General features: G+C 39.3%; 1 pseudogene; it reads right to left on the minus strand.

The window, feature by feature from the left end:
• Positions 1-12280: 12280 nt before the first annotated feature.
• On the minus strand, positions 12281-21017 carry LOC140516970 (olfactory receptor 5W2-like; annotated as a pseudogene).
• Positions 21018-21125: the final 108 nt, after the last annotated feature.

The raw sequence follows: 21125 nt of genomic DNA on the forward strand, positions 1-21125 counted from the left end.
AAATGAGGTGCTCCCAAACCCTCAGGGGCTTTTGGCGGGTGCGAGGCTGGTATTCAGTGTGAGATTAAGATCAGCTGATCAGGTAGGGTCAGGGCCACTACACAGGGTTCAGTTCCCTCAGGGAGTTTACGATGAGACCTTCAACAATTGATGTGGGCTACTACCTGCGTTGGGAGCTCAGTCTGCTGATGCCTCTACTGCTGCATCCTGAGGGGGCCTGAGTTATAGGGACACCCAGCTCCCCTCTTGGCCAGCCGAAAAGGCCCTCTCACTGACCTTTGGAGCCTGTGGATCAAGGATCTGCGCTGCTACTGGAGGTTCTGTCCCTGAAGCCTGCTCTGATCTGCTCTTCTCAGTGCTGCATGGCCAAGGCAGTCCTGGGCTCTGCTCCAAGTCTGGTGTGCGGCAGACCTTTCCTGGAGGTCTTTCAAGTCTTTCTGGGACAGAAATCTCCTCCACTCCGTTGTTCTGTGGCTTCTGCTGCTCTGGAATTTGTTGAGAGTTCTTTACAGGTATTTTATGGGCTCCGCTATCTTGGCTCCTCCCCTGCCTTAATTACTCTTAACATGTGTCCTGGTATTGTATTATGAAATTACTTCACATGATTAAATGACATGTAGACTGTTCTATCTTGAAGAACAGGGTTACTTCAAGTCAAATTAACTACATTTGGTTCTGTTTCAGTCCTTTTGTTTACAGTATACTGGGAAAATTCACCGTCTCTGGAACAATAAGAAGATTTCTTTGATTTTATGAGACCAGTTATGCTCATATACTCAGTTGTTAACTCATTTATCTATCTCCTATCACTAAGAACATGTTTTATACAAGCACACACACACGTATGTATGTATATACATATATACATATACATTCATATATACATGCATGTACACATTTTCCCTTCAATTGTATATTTTCTTTCGTATAAAAATCTATTTTGTGAATGGACATTTTGCTTTTCTTCATTTCACAAAATATTACTTTAATAATGTTTAGCTCATGAATTCTTCCCTAAAAATCTATATATAATAAGATTACTATACCAGGTTCAGGTAAATGCCATTCATCTTGGTGTTTTTTGTTCCTGGCCAGAATAAATGTCTATTTATTTCAGACTTACTTGGCTTATGATTACTATACAATTTCAAACTCAAGAGTTGATATTTGTGAGCCCTTTGGAGTCCCACCTGAAATTTCAATACAGTTACATACTGAAACTTTAGTAATATTATATGAGAATGACTCACCAAGAAAATAACAACAGGGGCGGAGCCAAGATGGCGGAATGAAAGCAACGACTCACCTAAGCTCCTGGAAAAACTCCTCTGGATATCTCTGGGGGGAGAGTCTGACCAGATTTTGGAGGTGTAGAATCCAGTGGGTGACAGACTTTGACGGATTCAGAGCCCAGGCTGGACCGGAGGGTCCACGGGAGGGATCTGTTCCGCGGGGGTAAGACCCCGGCGCACAGCGCAGCGCGGTCGGCGCGGCAGGGCGGAGGGGACCAGAGGAGCCCGAGAGTGGCAGGTGAGACCAGCGGAGCAGGAGATAAGCCAGGCCGAGCCGGTGAGAGCCACTGAGTGCCAGACATCAGCGCAGCAGCCCTTGAAATCTTCAGCCTGAAGACGGACTTCGGTGGGTCACTACTTGAACTTCGAGGAACTGGAATGGCGGAGTGTTCAGTAAGTGTTCTCTCCTTCCCCCTGATGAGCATGAGGGAACCATAAAATTCTTCCCCAGATTAATCCTGGATCAGCGGGAACAGCAGAAGGGGGCGGGTGGTCTCATAACACCAGAGGCTGGAAAAGTGGCAAAGGGGGATTCTCCCTACGGTAGCGGAGACGGCTGGAGGGACAGACGACCCAGGGCAGAGAAAATTCGCACTGAGACCCAGGCAAGCCTCAGAGCCGGGAGACGAGCCCCAGGAGGGGCGGGAACACGCGTTAGCTTCTAGGCGTGCCCCAGCCCTCCAGGGGAAAAGGGAAGACAATAGGGAAGCTGGGATCACCATTCCCTGACCTTGCCTTTGCTTCAAGTCAGCTGAGGGGATATCCTGAGACCAGACCACCCCTCCCACACACCTAACAAGCTAATCCCAGGGTTGATCGGGGAAACAAAAAACAAAAGCCTGCTTTTAGCCTAGACACACATCAGCTCAACTTAAAGATCTGTACCTTCTGACTGAAAGAACCAAAAGCTACAACACTCAGCCAACATCATGAATCGGAAAAAGCAGACGAAAAGTGAAAAAACCATAGAATCTTTCTATGGGGATAAGGACCAAAACACAAACACCAAAGAGGTTAGAGCTGAGACTGTACTTCCATCTGAAACCTCAGATGGGACTATGAATTTCTCGCAAGCACAACTAGATTACCTGGAACGTCTGAAGAAGGATATAAAAGAAAAACTGGCCAATGATTTTAAAACTATAAAAAAAGAATTCACTGATGAGAACATCACCCTGAAAAAGAAAATTGAAGAAATGGAAAAGGAAGTTCAAAAATTAACTGGAGAGAATAATTCCCTAAAAGGAAGAGCTAATCAAATGGAAAAGGAAACCCAAAACCTAACTGGGAAAATTGGTCGAATGGAAAAAGAAGTACAAAAATTAAATGGAGAAAATAGCTCCTTAAAGGGAAAAATTGGTCAGATGGAAAAGGAGATGGAAAAGCTAACTAAAGAAAACACTACGATGAAGATTAGAATTGGGCAAGTAGAAACTAATGACTCAATGAGGCAACAAGAATCAGTCAAACAAAATCTAAAGAATGAAAAGATAGAAGAAAATGTAAAATATTTAATTGGAACAACAACTGACTTGGAAAATAGATCCAGGAGAGAAAATCTAAGAATTATTGGCCTGCCAGAAACCCATGATGAAGAAAAGAGTCTGGACAATATCTTCCAGGAAATCATCAAGGAAAACTGTCCAGAAGTACTAGACTCAGAGGGCAAAATAGTCATCGAAAGAATCCACCGTTCCCCTCCCGAAAGGGATCCCAAACTCAAAACCCCAAGAAATATAGTTGCCAAATTCCAGAGCTATCAAGTGAAGGAGAAAATACTACAAGCAGCCAGAAAGAAACAATTCAAATATCAAGGACACACAGTCAGGATCACACAGGACCTTGCAGCTTCTACATTAAAAGATCGAAAGAATTGGAACCCAATATTCTGTAAGGCAAAGGAGTTGGGACTTCAACCAAGGATCAACTACCCAGAAAAGTTCAGCATAACATTTCAGGCAAGGAGAAAGTCATTCAACGAAATAAGGGATTTCCAGAGCTTCCTGACCCAAACACCAGAACTCAATAGACAATTTGATCTTCAAATGCAGGTCTCCAGAGAATCATAAAAAGGTAAAGAGAGGGGAAAAAACAAAAACAAAAACTTGCTACTCAATTAGGGCAAACTGTTTACCTCCCTATAAGGGAAGATGATACCTGTTAATCTTGAGAACTGTGCAGCTATTATGATAAAAGGGATATATGTAGAGGGAACGGGCATAAAGTAAATGATGTCATGTCAAAAATATGATTTAAGTATGAGAAGGGAATGTAATAGGAGGTGTGGAAAGGGGGAAGCAGAAAATGGCAAATTATATCACAGGAAGAAGTACAAAACTATAGTAGAGGGAAGGAGGGGAGGGAGATGAGCATTGTTTGAGAGGTACTCTCATCTGATTTGTTCAAAGGAGGGAACAATAATCTTAAGTAGATAAGCCTAACTAGCTCTATAGGTAGTAGGAGGGGAAGGGGGAAGAAAGGGGGGGGTGGCTAAAAGGGAGGAAAGAAGCAATAAGAGTAAAGGGGACTAAAAGGGAGGGGGGTCAAAAGAAGGAGGGGAAGGCTGCAGGAGGAGGGGGAGAAAAGTGAATACTATTGAGGAGGGGAAGGGAGACGGGAGAGCTAAAAGCACAAATGGTGGGAAAGAGGTTGGAGGGAAATACACAGATTGTAATCATAACTGTGAATGTGAATGGAATGAACTCTCCCATAAAACGGAGACGGATAGCAGAATGGATTAAAAGCCATAATCCAACAATATGCTGCTTACAAGAAACACATTTGAAACGGGGGGATACACATAGGATAAAGGTCAAAGGATGGAGCAGAATATATTGTGCTTCAGCTCATGTAAGAAAGGCAGGAGTAGCAATCCTAATCTCAGACAAAGCAAAAGCAGAAATAGAGCTAATCAAAAAGGATAGGGATGGAAACTATATCCTGCTAAAAGGCACCATAGACAATGAAGCAATATCATTACTAAACATGTATGCTCCAAGTGGTATAGCATCCAGATTCTTAGAGGAGAGGTTGGGGGAGTTGAAGGAAGAAATTGATAGCAAAACTATACTAGTGGGGGACCTCAACCTCCCCCTCTCTGAACTCGATAAATCCAACCTCAAAATAAACAAGAAAGAGGTTAAGGAGGTAAATAAAACTCTGGATAAAGTAGATATGATAGATCTTTGGAGAAAATTAAATGGGAATAGAAAGGAATATACTTTTTTCTCAGCGGTACATGGAACATTTACAAAAATTGACCATGTACTAGGACATAAAAATCTCACAATCCAGTGCAGAAAGGTAGAGATAATCAATGCATCCTTTTCAGATCATTATGCATTAAAAATTACATGGAATAAAAGGCCATGGAAAGAGAAACCAAAAATCAATTGGAAACTACATAATCTAATTCTAAAGAAGGGTTGGGTTAAAGAAGAAATCATAGAAGCAATCAACAATTTCATTCGGGAGAATGACAATAGCGAGACAACATACCAAAACTTATGGGATACTGCAAAAGCAGTTATTAGGGGAAGTTTTATATCTCTGAATGCTTACATAAATAAAATAGAGAAAGAGGAGATCAATGACTTAGGCTTGCAGTTGAAAAAGCTAGAAAAAGAACAAATTGAAAATCCCCAAGTAAATACCAAATTAGAAATACTGAAAACCAAAGGAGAGATTAATAAAATTGAAATTAAGAAAACTATTGAATTAATTAATAAAACCAATAGTTGGTTTTATGAAAAAACTAATAAAATTGATAAACCTTTGGTCAATCTGATTAAAAAAAAGAAAGAAGAAAACCAAATTACTAATATTAAAAATGACAGGGGTGAACTCACCTCCAATGAGGAGGAAATTAAAACAATAATTAGAAACTACTTTGCCCAACTTTATGCCCACAAATTCGATAATCTAAACGAGATGGATGAATATTTTAAAAAATACAAATTGCCCAGATTAACAGAAGAGGAAGTTGAATACTTAAACAACCCCATCTCAGAAAAAGAAATTGAACAAGCCATCAATGAACTCCCTAGGAAAAAATCTCCAGGGCCAGATGGATTCACAAGTGAATTCTATCAAACATTTAAAGAACAGTTAATTCCAATACTACATACACTATTCTTGAAAATTGGGGAAGAAGGAGTCCTCCCAAATTCTTTCTATGATACAAATATGGTTTTGATACCCAAACCAGGAAGAGACAAAACAGAGAAAGAAAATTATAGACCAATTTCCCTAATGAATATAGATGCAAAAATTTTAAATAAGATTCTAGCAAAACGAATACAGCATCTTATCACGAGATTAATACATTATGATCAGGTAGGATTCATACCAGGACTACAGGCCTGGTTCAATATTAGGAAAACTATTAGCATTATCGATCACATCAACAACAAAGCTAACAAAAACCACATGGTTATCTCAATAGATGCAGAAAAAGCTTTTGACAAAATACAACATCCATTCCTACTAAAAACATTGGAGAATGTAGGAATAAAGGGAACTTTCCATAAAATAATAAGCAGTATCTATCTAAAACCTTCAGCAAGCATGATATGCAATGGGGATAAGCTAGATGCATTCCCAATAAGATCAGGGGTGAAACAAGGTTGTCCATTATCACCACTATTATTTAATATGGTACTAGAAATGTTAGCTGTAGCAATTAGACAAGATAAAGATATCCAAGGAATTAAAATAGCCAAAGAAGAAACTAAGTTATCACTCTTTGCAGATGATATGATGATTTACCTAGAGAATCCCAGAGATTCAAGTAAAAAATTACTAGAATTAATAAACAACTTTGGCAAAGTTGCAGGGTACAAAATACACCCACACAAATCTTCTGCATTCCTATAGATTAGCAACAAAGTCCAACAGCAAGAGATAGAAAGAGAAATCCCATTTAAAGTTAGGGTAGACAGTATAAAATACTTAGGAGTCTACCTGCCAAAACAAACCCAGGGATTATATGAACACAATTACAAGACACTTTTTGCACAAATAAAGTCAGATTTAAGTAAGTGGAAAAACATCAGTTGCTCATGGATAGGCCGTGCTAATATAATAAAAATGACAATTCTACCCAAATTAATATACTTATTTAGTGCCATACCAATTAAACTATCAGACAATTACTTTCTAGAGCTGGACAAAATAATATCAAAATTCATTAGGAAAAACAAAAGATCCAGAATATCAAAGGGACTAATGAAAAGGAATGCTTGGGAAGGTGGCCTAGCGCTACCAGACCTCAAACTGTACTATAAAGCAGCAATTATCAAAACCACTTGGTATTGGCTAAGAAACAGAGAGGTAGACAAGTGGAATAGACTCGGCACTCAAGATGCAGTAGGCAAGGAATATAGCAACCTCTGTTTGATAAACCCAAGGACCCCAGCTTCTGGGATAAGAACTCATTGTTTGACAAAAATTGCTGGGAAAACTGGATAACAGCGTGGCGGAAATTAGGCATAGACCCATACCTGACACCGTACACAAGAATAAAGTCCAAATGGGTACATGATTTAGGTATAAAGATTGATACCATGAATAAACTGGAGAAGCAAGGAATAGTGTATTTATCAGATCTACGGAGAAGGGAAGAATTCTTTACTAAAGGAGAGATAGAATGCATTATGAAATGCAAAATGGATAACTTTGATTACATTAAACTGAGAAGTTTTTGCACAACCAAACCCAATGCAACCAAAATCCGGAGGGATGTAGTAAATTGGGAAAGAATTTTTACAGCTGAGCTCGGGGATAAAGACCTCATTTCTAGAATATATAGAGAACTGACTCAAATGTATAATCATACAAGTCATTCCCCAATTGATAAATGGTCAAAGGATATGAACAGGCAATTTTCAGAGGAAGAAATTAAAGCTATCTATAATCATATGAAAAAATGCTCTAAATCACTATTGGTTAGAGAGATGCAAATCAAAACAACTCTGAGGTACCACATCACACCTATAAGATTGGCAAACATGACAGAACAAGAAAATGATAAATGCTGGAGAGGATGTGGGAAAGTTGGAACACTAATTCATTGTTGGTGGACCTGTGAGCGCATCCAACCATTCTGGAGAGCAATTTGGAACTATGCCGAAAGGGCTACAAAAATGTGCATACCCTTTGACCCAACAATATCGCTACTAGGACTATATCCCCAAGAGATCATAAAAATGGGAAAGGGTCCCACATGTACAAAAATATTTATTGCAGCACTCTATGTAATTGCCAAAAACTGGAAGTCAAGGGGATGTCCATCAATTGGGGAATGGCTGAATAAATTATGGTATATGAATGTAATGGAGTACTATTGTGCCATAAGAAATGATGAACAAGAAGACTTCAGAGAGGCCTGGAAGGACTTATATGACCTGATGCTGAGTGAAAGGAGCAGAACCAGGAGAACTTTATGCACAGCAACAACCACAGTGTGTGAGAGTTTTTTCTGGTAGACTTAGATTTTTGTAATAACACAAGAACTTCTTACCAAAAAAAAAAAAATCCCAATGGAGGATCTCAAGTCAAAATGCCTGCCATACTCAGAGAGAGAAATATGGAAGTCACTCACATATTGTAGCAGATCATGTTTGTGTATGTGTATGTGTTTGTGTATCATGTTCTGATTTGTTATACGATTTCTTTCATTTATCTTAGTCTGACTACATAGCATGACTATAGTGAAAATATACTCAATAGGAAAGTATATGTAGAATCTATACAGAATTGTATGCAGTCGTGGGGAGGGAGGTGGGTAGTGGGGAGTAGGTGGGGAGGGATAAAATCCCAATTGTATGACAGTGATTGTTAAACCTTACAAAATAAAAAAAAAATAACAACAAATGTGGCTACCTCCATGGCTATTTACCAACACTGATGAAGAGCCCAGTTATATGTTTAGTCACTCAACAATATATTTTCTGTGTAAAAAATTTATATATAAAGATTTCAGTGGACATATTATTATTAATGAATACTTGATACAAAGTATATGGAATCTCAGACATTCATTGTTGTGTGGGACATTGTTGGTTATCCAGGATAACGCTCTTGTGTCAAGAATGCCAGGATATGTTATTAATTTCTGGAAAATAATTTCTTCTCTCCTATAATTGAGATCCAATTCGTGTGTGGAAACAATTTTATTGCATATAACACTCACTGGACTGATGACATCTTTAAGATCTGTGCTTTAACTCATTCTTCATGGAGGAGAAATACTTTATACTGATCCATTTGTATTCTCAGACCGAACAATTGGTTTTTAATGGTGTGCAATTGTCAAATGGATGATTGAAGGAGAGTGCTAAATTTGTGGACCAAAAATATAGTAAAACTATCTGGTTTCAATAGGGATAAAACTTAAAACCTTGGAATATATTCTATCTTTGTTTATTAAGTTGAATTAAGTAGCTTGTATTGTCATGAGACTTTAAATATGAAAATATTCCATTGCCACTGAATTATTTTATTTTTAAATAGCTTTGGACTGAGAATGTCCATGGAACAGAAAGGCTAAAATAATTTTTACATTACACCAAATTTTTACTGTTTTTCATTTGGAGTTAAAATTGCTTCACTTCGACATAGGGGAACAAGAGAAGGGAACTTAAAAATAAGACCAAAAGCAAGAAATTAACTCTTAATTTTGAATGAATAATTTAGATAACAGCGTCTCATGGCATCTGATGTTAATTGAGGCAGTGCAATAGAGTGGAAAGAGTGGTTGGTTTGTCTTCCATAGACGTGGATTTGGATGCTGGCCCCAACATTGCTATTTCTTTTCCTCTCATTTCAGTTATGATATCTGAGTTTCAGCTGCCTTATCTGTAAAGTAGGCATGATAATATTACCCCATGTTTCTTAATGAGGAAAATACTGTTGGAAATATAAAAGTATGAAAGTATTGTGTTATGTTGTGTGTCCTGATTCATAATGTATATTTGCTAGCATTGAGTTTGAGGTAGTTCAGTGAAATCTTAATTTGGCTAGGGATGACTTCCCGTTTGCCATCAACCACGTTTCTAATCTGTCTTATAATAGATTTCCACAAGTTACAAAGTGGGATCCCCTGTTATCATAAAATATGTGTGGGAGACATAGGAGGGGAGATGGGGTGAGAAAGAAAGAAGAGATTTTGAATAGAGATTTGCATAGATATTTATGTCCATCAACATTCTATTCGACGCAATTTACGATCTTTAAGGAGAATCAGTAGTACCCCTCCCCGACTTCTTTCCCTGCTTTGGGTAGCCTCAAAAGAGACTAATATTTATTAGATAAGATAATTTCCCAAATGTCAAATTCCAAATTTCTTTAATGTTCTTTTCAATTCTCTCACAAGCACACACAAATTATGAATAATATATGTCTCAATCCAAACTTACATATACGTATAATTATACTGTGTAATTCAATACATGTAAATAGATAAGTCCTACGTATATGAATATACAACATCTGTACATATGCATACAATACATAAGCAATGAATTGTGTATAAAAATGCATATGTGTACATATAAACTGTTTCTATATGTATGTATAAATTTTATGCATATACATACCTGTATGCATGAATTGCTCGTTTTTAATCCAAACTTATTGGTATCTAATTCACACATATGAACATATACATATTCGTGTATATTATATATGTGTGTATACACAGTTGTTTGATTTAATGCACATGCATATATGCTTCATATTCATGTGTGTATATATTTATGCATAAATGTAAGCTCGCATATAAACACACATAAATGAGGCACCCAGAACCATACGAAGACAGATTTGGAATCAAAAAGGAAGGTTTTAAAACCTATTTGAGTCTGTTAATTGTGGAAATATGAAATCAATTATGAAGCTGAAGAATGATCATTTGTGCAGGTCCAAGGCTTGACATTAAAGGTCTAATTTCATTCAAGATATACCACAAGTCATTTCCAATACATCTGATGAGGTGAAGTTATTGTTGATTTCCCACACATGTAGCTTTGTATGCACCATTCTTTTTCATGTTCATTGTCCTTCCTAAGACCTACACAATAGTTTCATACGTTATTTCTTATTAATTTATCACAAGATTATTCTCTCCTCTTTCCCTTCCCCAGAAACCTAATGTCGTGCCTTGTAGCAATACATTAATAAGAGAGAACAATGATGAAAAGTAGCTTATCCAAAAAATCACCATATTAACTAAGTGTGATAGCACATACCTGATTTTGCTACTTCAAAACTTTACCTCAATCTCTTTGATTTCTGCATCTCTAAGAGGAGGTTAGACTAGATGACCTCGCATATTTCCCTGCTAAAAATATGATCCCACTAAAATTTAATCTCATCTTGCATGGCCAATTGAATTTATTATAATCCTATCATATGTGAAGTATCTGTGACATTGCATTTGATTTTATTGTGTTATATATATACCACATTCAATAGCAACACATCTATTGGATTTCTTATAATCTTGCTTCTGATCTCATCATTCCACTGAAGCTGCTCTCTCCCAAATTATTAATGATTTCTTAGTTGACAAATACACCGATCTTTATTCAATCCTCATTCTCTCTGACCTCTCTGCCGCCTTTGACAACGTTGATCACTCTCTCCTCCTTAGTACTTTCTTCTCTCTAGTTTTGTAGTTTACCACCTTCTCCTTGTTTACCTCCCACCTATGTGATTATTCCTTCTTTACCTCTTTCACTGCATTCTCCTTCAAATCACACCCTCTAAATATAGTTATATCTCATGGTTCTGTCCTGGGCTTTCTTCTCTTTTCTCACTATGCTATTTCACTTCTATCTTACAATTATGTACCTTTTGCATCCTAAAATCGTGTTTTATTAATCTCAATAACCCAGAAGCAATTATTCCTCCTCTAAGATAATGCCTTTTTAATATAATAATCACTCCAAATATTCCTTATTACAAATGACATAAAGGTACCTTCCCCTAATGTAGGATATATATGTGCATATATGCGTGTACATATGTATGTGTACACAGAAAGCAATGATGAGAGGGATAGAATATTCCACTGGAATGCATACTTTTAACACATGTTGATTTGACTTTAGGAGCTCCAAGAGAGATTTTGGAAATTTCAGGCAACAATATAATCATAGAGAGTCACAACAAGGCATTAAAATTTGCAAAACTCTATACATTAGATCATTTGAAAATCAAAACACAGACATATTGCAGATAAAGTTCAGTTCTCTTGGTGATGAACACCTGGGTAAAAGTCTGATCATTACAACATACTTGGCTGTGTGACCGGGGAAATTCCTCTGTGATCTGAATTGGTAAAAAGAATAATTCTTTACCAGCACCTTCTTACACAAGTGAAATCAAATATCTGGGTAAAGTAACAATAATTTTAAGATATAGGAAATAAATCCACAATCATCATATAAGGTGTTGTGTCTCAAGGAGTGATTTGTTGGTATATGAGACACTGATAAATGTAGAACATTCTGTCATTTTAAACTGAAGGTAAAGATATAATCTGTGATTCATAGTCCTATTTTCTAAAAAATCTCACTTACTCATATCTTTCACGTATGTGAAATAATATAAATAAAACATACATTCATATGTGTATATGTACATGCATATATGTGTTTATATGTGGTTTTTTGTATGAGTATATTTTGTGTGTATGTATATACACACATTCATTTGGAAATTTTTACTTTCCAAGGAATATTTGACATCTAGGTAGTTATCAATAATCCTATAGAATATATTATTGTTTAGGTATAGATTGGACCAGCTGAACTCTGAGGTTCCTTTAACATTTTGAGATTCAGTGTTTGTATATTGATATGTTAATATTGTCACTTCAATAAGACTTCAAGCAGTTCAATTGGCTTAGTGTATCTTTAATGAATTGAATTGGACTCTCAGATACCCAGTCTCCCACTACAGGGTCCAAATCATTAAGAATACATTTAATTTTTCAGTTTTCCCAGAACTCCTTTCACATCTTTGTTTCTGAAAACTATAGATTAAGGGGTTTAACATGGCAATGGCAAGGGTATAAAACAAGGAAGTCATTTTGTCTTGATCTAGTGAATAAGCAGAACTTGGCCTGAAGTACATAAAAAGGAGAGTTCCCTGGAAGATTGTGACAGCAGTTAAGTGAGAAGTACAGGTTTAAAATGTTTTGCATCGGCCCTCAGTGGAGCGGATCTTAAACACAGAGAGGATAATATAACAATAAGAAATGAGGACTGCTGAAATGCTGACCATTTCAATAAAGCCATAGACAATGAAGATCACCAGCTCACTGATATGGGTATCAGAACAAGAGATTAATAGAAGAGGAGGAATACCACAGGAAAAAATTAGTAATCTCATTGGACCTGCAGAAACTCAGTGTGAAGATTAAAGTAGTATGGACCACAGCATCCACCATCGCCACCATGTAGACACCAACCATCAATAAGTAGCAGACCTGGCTAGACATATTTACTGTATAAAGCAAAGGGTTGCTTGTTTCCATGTAGCGATCAAAGTCCATTACTGCTAGCAATAAGGACTCACAATCTGTAAAGTAGCAGAAGACATAGAATTGCAGAGCATAACCAATGAAGGAAATTGATTTGTCTTTGGCAAAGAAGTCCACCAGCATTTTGAGGCCAATAGCTGTGGAGTAGCAGCGGTCAGAGAAGGACATACGGCTAAGGAAGAAATACATAGGTAAATGGAGTTGTGGGTTTATCCTGATTAAGATGATCATCCCAAGATTTGCTACAATAATAATTAAATAAATGAGGAGAAAGAGAACAAAAAGGACCACCTTTACCTCTGGAGCATTGATAATTCCCAAGAGGATGAACTCGGTGGGGATGGAGTAATTCTCATTTCGGTTTTGTTCTCTCCTCTGTTTCTGTGAATAGGAAGCAGGCAAGTGGAGGAATTATATTTTCCCTCTTTTTAAAGCTAATGAGAACAGGGTTTTCGGACTGGTTCTCATCAGTAAGAAGGAGACAAATAGTCCCTGCACACTATATGTTAATGCCAAAGAAAGATATGGAACTTCATCTTGTCCAGACGAGGTACTCACAAGCAGAGAAGAAGGATGTGAAGATATAAAGATGCCTCACAATTTTATAGTTCTTTAAAGCTTAAAAAATTCCTTAGCACAAATGGATGAGTAGTGAAATGCAAAAATGAGTATTTCAAATTTTTCTCTGTGAAAAAAAAGTTTAGATTTAGTGGATATTTTGCTATGATCAAACAATAAATAAGTATAGATGAAGATCTTTATATAAGCTTTCCTGAAACAATTCTGAGAAATATCAACAGTATTATTTTATAATCTTCCTCCCTAAAGCATAAGAACCTCAGGTGTTACAGTCTCCAACTAATGGAACTGATGCATATTTAAGCATTACTAAACTTGAATTCAAGAAGATTTGAACTGAAATTTTGCGTCAGACACGTATTAATTATGTGACCATGATCAAATACCCAAACACTTCTCAGCCTCAGTTTCCTCAGTGGTAAAATGGGGGCCTCAACTCAATAAAATTTTATTAAGGAACTACTGCGTGTCAGGAAATGTGATAATCATTGGGGATACATCTCCAGGCGTAAATAGTGTCTATTCTCAAGGAACACACAGTCAAATAAGACAACATACACATCTTCACACGCATGTATTTATGTATTTATGCATGATATCCTCAAGGGAAATGTATATGTATTAAAGAGAACTGAGAGCTTCCTGTCGCATAATGTGGGATATTAGCTACGAATTGTATCGACAAAGAATCTGGGAGGCAAAGCTAATTAGAGAAAGAAATCCAGGATTGAGAAAATGCCAAATAAATGTCCACTCAGATATAGAGTCCTCTGTGAGTCACAGCAAGTGTTTTAATAAGTTTTCTAATTTTATTCTCAAAATCCCTAAGAACAGGATGCTATTATTTTCTCTTTTTATATAAAGAAGTTGAGGCAGACAGAGTTTAAATGATGTAGTCAGGATAACAGAGTTTGTATCTTAAATGAAATGTAAACTCCTCCAATCTTTCTCACTCCGGGTGTAGTACTCTACTCTCTGTTCCAACTATCTTTCTCTAAGGAAGTAAGGGAGATTATAGTATAAATAGACTGGAAAAGTAAAAAGGGAGCAAATAGATGGAGGGATTTAAAAGCTAAGCAGATTTTACTTTTAAGCGTTGTTGTAATAGAAAGCCACTGAAGTTTATTGAGTGGGCTTGGGGGGTAACATGGTCAGATCTACTCTTTAGGAAGAGCAACCTGATAGCTCATTGAAGGATGGAGGAGATTTAAAAGTGATTGAATGACACAAGGAGACTACCCACAGGGCTACTACAATAATGCTGGTTAGAAGTGTTTAGTGTTTGCACCAAAGAGTTGAAAATTTCAAATGAAAACAGGGGTTGTAGAGAAGATATGTCCCATAAGAAAAATTGATGGAACTTTGCAACTGAAGGGACATTCTCTCTCTCTCTCTCTCTCTCTCTCTCTCTCTCTCTCTCTCTCTCTCTCTCTCTCTCTCTATCTCAGTGTGTGTGTGTGTGTATTTGTGTGTGTGTGTGTGTGTGTGTGTGTGTGTGTGTGTGTGTGTGTGTAAGAGAGGGGACGTGATAAGAATGACACCAAAGATTCCAAATCTTGGTGATTAGAAAGTTGCTAGTACCCTCAAAAATAAAGATGACAGAATCAGAAGGCTAGATTGAGGTACAACTAAAATCTTCCAAGAAAATCCCAACAAAACAAAATGTTGTCAATCTCAGATGAAATTAGTTATATTCAGTTTTGTCCAAGTGCCCAAAAAGTTTCAGCCTCAGTTTAATTTAACAAGATTTTCTTTCTTGCTGTGTGTATCGTGAAAGGTCATGTCTCATAATGGGTAGAACTACCCTAAAGAACTACTCTTAGAATCATGAACTCTTCCCTCTGAGTGTATCACTAAGGACTAAGGACAATTAAAAACACCATTCTGAGCCTCAGCTTGTTCAAATGCAAAAGGAAGGAATAAATCATACATGCATATTGTGCACAAAGATTTCTCATCAGGCTGAAAAGAAAATACTCACATTAAGTTTTTTGCAAATTTCATTAAAATCTGTTCCTATTCATTAAATTTGACAGATATTTGTCAAATATTAGATGCATGACAAGATGCATGGTTACTTGATGTGTATTTTACTGGTCTTGGAGTTAAATAAATCTGTTGTCAGGTTCTACCTTTTTCTTCATATAGGCTGGTGTGATCCTTCCCACTCACAAAACTCAGAATTCTTCATAATGTAATAATTTGGAGAGCAAGTTCTGATCTTCAGTGATACAGGGAAATTTCTCACTGAAAATTCCCTCTATTATGACACACATGTCTAGTCAATAAACACATAAATGAGCACTCCCAAATATTCTAGTTGCAATTCATTGATCCTTAATGCTTTAGTTTCCCTGGTGTTTTCAGATGAGTATAGAAGGTGCCTTTAGTCCTACATCCCTGGAACTTTCTTCTGTGTGTGTCCGCTAAGGATACTGGGAGCCTTGTAAAGCATCTGCATCCTTTTTCAGGATCAACTTTTTAAATACCTGAAGTTAGTACATTCGAGGTCACTGAAACTAAGGTTATATATTTTTTCTACTATCTGAGTGCATGAATGCCCGACAGAGTCCATCTGGAGATATGTAAGCATGTCTCTGCATCTCTACCATTTCTCAAATTCCATGATTCTTGGAGTTCGGTAACTCTTCCTGGGGTCAGGAAAGCCCGCTTCCTGCTGGGGACAATTCTTTACTCCTTCGAAAAAATGCCAGGCAAATCTGTTCTTTTTTCGTTGCCACAATTTTGTGAATTTGCTAAACTGCACTTGGAGTCAAACGGCTGGACTTCCACGGCTCCTTCGCTGCTTTCTATGTGAGCTACGCCGGGCAAGTCACTCAGTTGTCAGAGCCTCAGTATCCTTTTGAGTGCGGGAGGGCTGTGCAGGTCACCAGCCTCACTTCTCCTTCACAGCCATATGAATCCAGTGAGCAGATATTCCTCAGGGTGACGGGAAATGACCTGGCATGCACTGGCAGACCTTGGCCTCTTTAGTCCAAGGTCTTTGCAGCAACTCACTTAGGGTAAGTCACCGTTCCATTCATTGCATAGGACTGTTTAAGAAGCAGCCAGGGCATGGCCCGTTTAATGAGGCCCAGAAAAAGAAAGACTTTAGTCTGGGAGGGAAACAGCCACAGTTACTCTTGGTAACCACTCTCAAGCTAGGAGGGTCCAGAAGATCCCTTAGGCAAGATCTCATTGCATCCCCAGTTTCAGAGTGCAGTAGGTTTAAGGTTTGGGGAGAACAGAGCAGGTACTCACTGAATCTCCCAGGCTCCCAATACGTTTACCTGTACAAGGAGGGAGCCACTCCTGGGATCTCTGAAAGGCTTTCTAGCTCTAGAGAGACCAGAGCATTATCGTTAGTGTCAAGGTTTGTTGGTGGTGAGTGGCCTCGGGCATGGCCAGAGCCAAGTGGACATGTTTGTGAGCAAACTTTGTGGGCATGATTTATGTTCAGAATCAAGAGATTGCGGGATACACCTTGGATTCCTTAGGCATTTAATTTTTACTTAATGTTTGTTCCTTACCTGGTCAGAAACCTCTCATTGGTGTTAACTTTTCAAGGCCACTCATGTAGTCAAGACTTCCAGTTGAAGATGTGACGCAGATCTCATGACTGACACAAACGTAGCATCCAGAAAGAAGTTGACTCAGCCCTTTATGGCTTTTAGCTCCTTCAGCTTCTTACCCTGTATTCATATCCTGACACCCTACATTCTGAAGACTAAGAAATCTCAAATCCTCCTGATCCCTTCCTCCGGGTGTCCAATTTCTAGACTGTTGCCTGCCTTGAGTCCCCTTGCACTCACTCGGTTTCTCCCCTTCATATGCTGCTGCCCTTCATTCCTCTTGTTGATTCCATTGGCTCTCCCTCACAGGTCAGAACACTGCGAAGTCAAGGAACAGTGACACATCCTGACTGACATGATTGTCCTCCCCCACATCCCTTCGTTCAAGTAAAGCCGTGCTCAGATGCTTCTACCCTCCTCTGTGAGAGTCTTTGACTTGAAACGTAGATATTCGACCTGGAACAACCTTAGAAACTGTTTTACTCAAGCATTCTTTCGCTTTTTTGTGTCTTGGTCACGTTTGCGTGTCTGGTGAAGTCCATGGACCCCAGATCCAGTCAATATATTTTGTAATAATTGAAGGGAAGGCAAAGGTTCTTTTAGCTCTTAGTGGAAAGAAAGATGCCTTCAAAAACCTGCACTTTCGGAATTCTGAAGCAGGAGAAGCCACAGAATGGAGCAGACGAGATTTCTGCTCCAGAGAGCCTGAAAACCTCTTGCAAAAGGTCCCTCATGCCCCGGACCCAGAGCAGAGCCCAACCCTGCCTCAGCGGTGCAGCGCCGAAAGGAGCAGATCCGAGCAGGCTTTAGGGACAGAATCTCCAACAGCCGCCCAGGTCCCTCCACCCACAGGTGACAAGGGTCGGTGAGAGGGTCTCTTTGGCGGGTCGAGAGGGGAGTAGGGTGCCCCCATAACTCAGGCCCCCTTGGGAGGCAGCGGCGGAGTCGGGAGCAGACCAGGGCTCCCCAAGCAGGCAGGAGCCTGGATCCATTGTTGAAGTTCTCTGCATAAACCCCCTGAGGGAATGGAGCCCTTGCGGTGGTCCTGCCCTGACCTGAGCACCTGAACTTAATCTCACACTGAACAGCAGCACTGACCCCGCCCAAAGCCCTGAGGCTGGGAAGCAGCATTTGAATCTCAGACCCCAAATGCTGGCTGGGCGGATCTGGAGGCGAGGTGGGGGTGGAGAGGACACTCAGAAGTCAAATCACTAGCTGGGAAAAAGCCCAGAAAAGGGAAAAAAATAAGATTATAGAAGGTTACTTCCTTGGTGAACAAGCACTTCCTCCCTTCCTTTCTGATGAGGAAGAACAATGCTTACCATCAAGAAAAAACGCAGAAGTCAAGGCTTCTTTATCCCAGCCCAGCCATGGGCTCAGGCCATGGAAGAGCTCAGAAAGGATTTTGAAAATCAAGTTAGAGAGGTGAAGGAAAAACTGGGAAGAGAATTGAATGATATGCAAGCAAAGCATGAAAAACAAGTAAACACCCTGCTAAAGGAGACCCAAAAAAATGCTGAAGAAAATAACACCTTGAAAAATAGGCTAACTCAATTGGCAAAAGAGGTTCAAAAAGCCAATGAGGAGAAGAATGCTTTCAAAAGCAGAATTAGCCAAATGGAAAAGGAGATTCAAAAGCTCACTGAAGAAAATAGTTCTTTCAAAATTAGAATGGAACAGATGGAGGCTAATGACTTTATGAGAAACCAAGAAATCACAAAACAAAACCAAAAGAATGAAAAAATGGAAGATAATGTGAAATATCTCATTGGAAAAACAACTGACCTGGAGAATAGATCCAGGAGAGACAATTTAAAAATTATGGGCCTACCTGAAAGCCAAAAAAGAGCCTAGACATCATCTTTCATGAAATTATCAAGGAAAACTGCCCTGAGATTCTAGAACCACAGGGCAAAATAAGTATTCAAGGAATCCACAGATCACCACCTGAAAGAGATCCAAAAAGAGAAACTCCTAGGAACATTGTGGCTAAATTCCAGAGTTCCCTGGTCAAGGAGAAAATATTGCAAGCAGCTAGAAAGAAACAATTCCAGTACTGTGGAAATACAATCAGGATAACACAAGACCTAGCAGCTTCCACATTAAGGGATCAAAGGGCGTGGAATATGATATTCCAGAAGTCAAAGGAACTAGGACTAAAACCAAGAATCACCTACCCAGCAAAACTGAGTATAATACTTTAGGGGAAAAATTGGTCTTTCAATGAAATAGAGGACTTTCAAGCATTCTTGATGAAAAGACCAGAGCTGAAAAGAAAATTTGACTTTCAAACACAAGAATGAAGAGAAGCATGAAAAAGTAAATAGCAAAGAGAAGTCATAAGGGACTTTACTAAAGTTGAACTGTTTACACTCCTACATGGAAAGACAATATTTGTAACTTTTGAAACTATTCAGTATCTGGATACTGGGTGGGATTACACACACACACACACATGCACACGCACATGCACACACACATAGAGGCAGAGTGCACAGAGTGAATTGAAGAGGACGGGATCATATCTTAAAAAAATGAAATCAAGCAGTGAGAGAGAAATATATTGGGAGGGAAAAGGGAGAAATGGAATGGGGCAAATTATCTCTCATAAAAGAGGCAAGCAAAAGACTTATTAGTGGACGGAAAAAGAGGGGAGGTGAGAGAAAAACATGATGTTCACTCTCATCACCTTCCACTAAAGGAAGGAGTAAAATGCACACTCATTTTGGTATGAAAACCTATCTTACAACACAGGAAAGTGGGGTATAAGGGGATAAGCAGAGTGGGGGTGATGATGGAAGGGAGGGCAGGGGGAGGAGGGAGCAATTTGAGGTCAACACTCATGGGGAGGGATAGGATCAAAAGAGAGTACAGAAGTAATGGGGGACAGGACAGGATGGAGGGAAATATAATTAGTTCTTACAGAGCACTACTATTATGGAAGTCATTTGCAAAACTACACAGATTTGGCCTATATTGAATTGCTTGCCTTCCAAAGGAAAGGGGTGGGGAGGGAGGGAGGGCAGATTGGCAGACAGGGGCAATTAGAACGCTCGGTGTTTTGGGGTGGGGGAGGGGACAAAAGGGGAGATAATTTGGAACCCAAAATTTTGTGAAAATGAGTGTTAAAAGTTAAATAAATAAATAAATATAAAAAAAAACCCTGCACTTTCACAGACCCCATCAAATCCGTTTATGCACCCCGTGGCCATCTGGGAATCCAGGTTAGGAACTCCTGAGTGAATCCAGCCCCGGCGTTGCAATCAAAAGGAAAGCCAGGCTCTGACAACTGAGCGCCTTGCCCACACGAGCTCAGAAAGAAAAGAGCGAATGTGGTGCCATGTACGCCCACCCTTTGGACTCCCAGTCCAGTGGCGGAAGTCACCAAAGTGTGACCAAAAATACATCTGCTCAAGGAATAAAGAAGTATGCCCAGCAAGAAGGGGGCTTTCATGAACACATGGAGAGTAAGTCATCTGCAAGGATTGTGGCATTTGAGAAATGGAATAGACATAGTGATATGAGTCAACATCACGTGCTAGGCTGGAGAAATGAGATGTAGAGCAGAGCCTGGTTGTCCCCTGCCCACGGAGGCCTTCCCCTGCCTTGGTTGGTGGAGGCAAGGGCGGAACTAAGTAGGGGAGGCCTCCTTCAAAGGCCTCCACAGCTCTGGGGCAGTATCAGTTGCTTCCAGAGCTCTAACAGAAGAGTTCGCATTCTCTGTCCTGTCCTGAGTGGAAGCTCTGAGAAGGAAGGAATCAGAATCCTAAGAACACGGACTCAAGGGCCCTACTTGAAAATCTGAAGACAGAGCTCACTTGCTTGATGTGCTGGGGCTACTTCACTCACCCAGTGACTGTCCAATGTGGCCATAGCTTTTGTACAGTGTGTCTTCTCCAGTGCAGTGAGGGAGCCAATGAAAGCATGACTTGTCCGCAATGCCGAGGGCTTCTGAAAGTCAGTGACTTGGGACCCAACAGGAACAGCCAAAATCTGTCCCTCACTAGTCAAATGCTCCGATGTCATTTGCGCCAGAGTACGGTGAGTCTGACTAGTTGTGATCAAGACGAGGAAAAAGGGCAGTGCTGTGAGGAAAACCAGAGGGTCTTCACTGATTCCTGTTGTTAGTTCCAG

This window comes from Notamacropus eugenii, assembly GCF_028372415.1.
Source record: "Notamacropus eugenii isolate mMacEug1 chromosome Y unlocalized genomic scaffold, mMacEug1.pri_v2 SUPER_Y_unloc_1, whole genome shotgun sequence".
NCBI lineage: Eukaryota > Metazoa > Chordata > Mammalia > Diprotodontia > Macropodidae > Notamacropus > Notamacropus eugenii.